Source organism: Aquila chrysaetos, chromosome 24 (genome assembly GCF_900496995.4).
Source record: "Aquila chrysaetos chrysaetos chromosome 24, bAquChr1.4, whole genome shotgun sequence".
Taxonomy (NCBI): Eukaryota; Metazoa; Chordata; class Aves; order Accipitriformes; family Accipitridae; genus Aquila; species Aquila chrysaetos.
This window is the reverse complement of record NC_044027.1, coordinates 10613982-10618729: the sequence shown is the minus strand read 5'-3', so window position 1 is coordinate 10618729 and position 4748 is coordinate 10613982.

Sequence of the window (4748 nt, the reverse complement as noted above, 5' to 3'; positions counted from 1 at the left end):
CAAGGATGCGGAGGGAGGGAAAGGGGGGGGAGAACGGGGGGGGGGGAGAACGGGCGGGCCGGGGCGGGGGGGGGGGGGGCAGCGGGCTCCGGCGGCCGCGGCGGGGCTCAGCTGACTGCGCGGAGGGGAGGGGCGGCGGGGGGGCGGGACGCGCGTCACTCCGCCCCGCCCCCCGCCCCGCCCCGCGCCGCAGCGGAGCGCCCGCCCGCCGCCGCGGAGCGCCCCCTGGCACCCGGCATCCCCCCCGCACCCGGCATCCCCCCCCCCGCAACCGGCATCACCCCCGCACCCGGCATCCCCCCCGCACCCGGCATCCCCCCCCCGCAACCGGCATCACCCCCGCACCCGGCATCCCCCCCGCACCCGGCATCCACCCCCGCAACCGGCATCACCCCCGCACCCGGCATCCCCCCCGCACCCGGCATCCCCCCCCGCAACCGGCATCACCCCCGCACCCGGCATCCCTCCCGCAACCGGCATCCCTCCCGCAACCGGCATCGCCCCCGCAACCGGCATCCCTCCCGCACCCGGCATCCACCTCCGCACCCGGCATCCCCCCCCGCAACCGGCATCCCCCCCCGCACCCAGCATCCACCCCCGCATCCAGCATCCCCCCCCGCACCCGGCATCCCCCCCGCAACCGGCATCACCCCCGCACCCGGCATCCCTCCCGCACCCGGCATCCCCCCCGCACCCAGCATCCACCCCCGCATCCAGCATCCCCCCCGCACCCGGCATCCCCCCCCGCAACCGGCATCACCCCCGCACCCGGCATCCCTCCCGCACCCGGCATCCCCCCCGCACCCGGCATCCACCCCCGCAACCGGCATCCCCCCCCGCACCCGGCATCCCTCCCGCAACCGGCATCGCCCCCGCACCCGGCATCCCCCCCCGCACCCGGCATCCCCCCCCGCAACCGGCATCACCCCCGCACCCGGCATCCCCCCCCGCACCCGGCATCCACCCCCGCAACCGGCATCACCCCCGCACCCGGCATCCCCCCCCCGCAACCGGCATCCCCCCCCGCACCCGGCATCCCTCCCGCAACCGGCATCCCTCCCGCAACCGGCATCGCCCCCGCAACCGGCATCCCTCCCGCACCCGGCATCCCCCCCGCACCCAGCATCCACCCCCGCATCCAGCATCCCCCCCGCACCCGGCATCCCCCCCCGCAACCGGCATCACCCCCGCACCCGGCATCCCTCCCGCACCCGGCATCCCCCCCGCACCCAGCATCCACCCCCGCATCCAGCATCCCCCCCGCACCCGGCATCCCCCCCCCGCAACCGGCATCACCCCCGCACCCGGCATCCCCCCCGCACCCGGCATCCCCCCCGCACCCAGGATCAACCACCTTGCACCCAGCATACCCCTTCGCGCCCGGCATCCCCCGCCGCAACCGGCATCACCCCCCGCCTCCAGCATACCCCCGCACCCAGCATACTGCCCCCCACAACCAGCATCCCCCCCTGCACCCGGTATCCCCCCTCCGCACCCAGTATACCCCCCCGCACCCTGCATACCGCCCCCCGCCCCCCAGCATATTCCTGCAACCAGCATCCCCCCCCCGTACTCAGCATCCCCCCCCCATGCCCCCCAGGGCTCAGCTCTGCACCTTCGGGTCTGTTTTGCCAGCACCGAAGCAAAGCGCTCCCCCCCCCCCCCCCCCGCCATAGGGCTGTAGGAAACCTGCCCCCCCCCTCCAGGGCTGCAGCATCTTCTTGGGGGGAGAGGCCCTGCCCGGGACAGCGGAGATGGCAGTGGGCAGGGGTCCCTATGGTGTCTCGCGCTTATTTTCCAGCAAAATATCCCCCCCCCCCCGCCCCACACAGGGGATGCAGACACCCCGTGGCCACCCCCAGGCGCTGGGCACGGCCAGGGCTGTAAATCTCGGGGCAAAGGCTGGGCGCTCGCCCGGCACCCGGCACGGCAGCTCCTCACACCCGGGTGCCGCTGCAGGAGGGTGCCTTCTCCTCTGAGCTGGGGTGCGGGGTGCGTACCGGGGGTGCCAGCCGCTGCGGTTGGCCCCAAGCTGGCTCCCGGGGTCGTGCTGAGGGGATTTGAGTGTTTCTGTGCGTCTCCCTTCCAAACCTGGGCAGGGTGTGATGGGATGAAGAGGGAAAAATGGGAAAGGAGGTGGGAAACAGTGCGATGCTCGCACAGAGCCTGAGCTAACGGCAGAGTGCTCCAGAAACAGGCTGTGCCTGCAGGTATAGAGAGAGAGATATATATACATATGTATATGTACAGCTGTAAAAATATTCACCCCGTCACCCAGAGGCGATGCAGGACAGGGGGTGCCTGGGGACACAGGACAGCAAAGGAGAGTCTGGAGGGATGGTGGGGTGATGAGGGCCCGTGCTCTGGCCCAGCCGCGTGGGTTCCCAGCAGCCCCGGGTCAGGCAGATATGTGGCTTGATCCTCTGCTTTAAAACATGTTCTCTTCACTGCTTCCTTAAAAATAAGCTGGAGTTGAGTTTGTCAGAGCCACCGGACTCTCTGCCAACCACAGGCTATAAATACCAGCAGGCTATTTAAGAGCGAGGTGTTTATATTGCTTTCCCATCTTGCTGTCAATCTTCCCGGTGAGGCCAAGCATCGCTTGTCTGTAGGCAAAAATACAGCACGTGTACAGAGCTGCAGGTGAGCCGGCACCCATCTGCTGTGGGTCCCTGCGGTGTCCCCCCTCTCTGCTCTCAGGGATACTCGGCTCCCTGGCAGCCGGGTGGTTCTCTTGGATCCATCACATTTGGTGGAAAAAAATGAAGAAAGAAAGAGTGACGCTTGCTTCATTTGAAAAATCAGCAACCAAACCTTGACCGTCCCGATCCGCAGGCTGCATGGGCAAAGGCAGCGGGGATGCCAGGCTGGGGATGGAGGCCTTGGAGGTGAGTGCTGGGAGGGCAGGGACAGAAAAGTCCTGCCGATGGTGGGGTGGAGAGAGGGCTGCTTGCGGAAAGGATGCTTTGGCATTGCCTTCCTGACAGCAGGGGCTCAGCCCCATCAAATATGGGGAGCCCAAGTCCTGACATCCAGAAGCCTGCTGGCTTCGGGGCTGGAGGCTGGTTCCCACTCAAAGGCATTTGCTGGGGTGCAAAATGCCTTGGGATGGTGGGTCCTCCAAGCAGGGACTGTGGGCTGTTGGCCACAGACCTTAGACCCTTGGAGACCACCAGAATCATTTCCATCCTCTGCAAGGGGCTCCAGGTGGGGAACCCGAGCCACGAAGCCCGGACCCCCCCAGCACAGCCGAGCTGCAGCAAGTGTGGTCCTGACGCACGTGAGACACCACGCACAGGTAAGGGAAGGGGAGCAGCATTTCCTCACCCCCCTTTCCACCGTAGGGCTGAGAAGGAACATCAGGGTGGATGGGGAGAGGTGGTGGCTGCTCCCCTAGCTCCCTCCTGTGCTGCTTTGGTCCAAGTGATGAGAATTGGGGTGGCCGGGTCAGGGGGCTGGGACCTCCGCAGCAAGCGGTGACCATTGGCATGGGATTTAACCCTGCCTAAATAACGGACAGAGCTGGGAGGCAAGATGAGGGACTGGTCTCAGGGTCAGGAAATCAGAGGGAGCTGGCTGAAGCTGGTTTTCCTGAATGACAAGTTTGAGGATGTCTGTGGCACCGAGGGGGAGTTGATGTGGGAAACGCTTTCCTGAGCAGCCCTGCGGCCACATCCTGATCCTTCCTTGCTGGTCCTCTGGGCTTTTTCAAACCCAAAAGTTCAGCTGAAAACTATCGAGATGCTGGAAATGTGTTTAACTGGGAGAAATGGAGATGTCCCGCAACCCGCTGAGTCCTGGGGCTGGGGCTTAGGGGAAACACCAGCAGCTCCTGCTGACCTGCCAACCGGCCCTGGGGACCAGGCACTCTCCGGGTGCATTTGGGAGCCCAGGGGCACCCACAGGGCAGCTGTGCGAGAGCATGAGCATATCTCTGAGCCCTCTCTGATCCCCCTGGGGCCACTGGCTCGCAGGCAGGGTGAGTCTATGCAAAACTGCCTCAGCCCTGGGGATGTCCTCTCCTCCACAGCCCCAGGGAGGGGGAAACCCCCCAGGCTTTGTCCCGCTGGGGGATGCATCCATCATCAGGGGGTACAGAAACAGGGAGGCTGCTTCCCCCCCACCCTCAGTGCAGGCAGAGACAAACTGGTGACGATGAAGCCAAATGACTTGCCCCAGGCTGGGAATGTGTCCCAAGGGAAGGTGGCTGCAGAGACAGGGAGGGCACAGCGTCACCCCTTGCTTTCGTCCCCATGAGCTGCCTGGGGCCAAGCTGCTTGGGGTTAATAATGTCCAAGTGCCTGTTGTTTTTGCTGGAGGCAGCGAGGGGTGATGGCTGAGCAGAGACGCTTGCTCTGGGTGCAAGCAGGGCCCAGGCTTTGTGCTTTGGGTTTTCCCTGCTGTTTCCAGCTGTCTGTCATTGCTCAAACATAGTTTTTTTTCCTTTCCCCAGAGCAGTGGCTGCCATGCCCCAGCACCCAGGCCTTGCATGATGCGGTGCCCCATCCCTGCCCAGGGTTTGGAAGTGGCGCAGAACCCACAGGTCAGAAAACCACTCTTCACAGTATCCTACAGCAAGGGGCAGAGCCAGGGCCTCATCCTGGCCTGATACACACTGGGAATAGGCACTGGAGCCAAAGGGGCTGAGACCATCATTCCCATGTTTCTTGGTGTCCAGTGCCCATCAGTGTGGGCTCCTTGGGAAAGCCGGGCAGCTGGCAGAGCCCGCAGCCCCTCCTGGGTCCCTG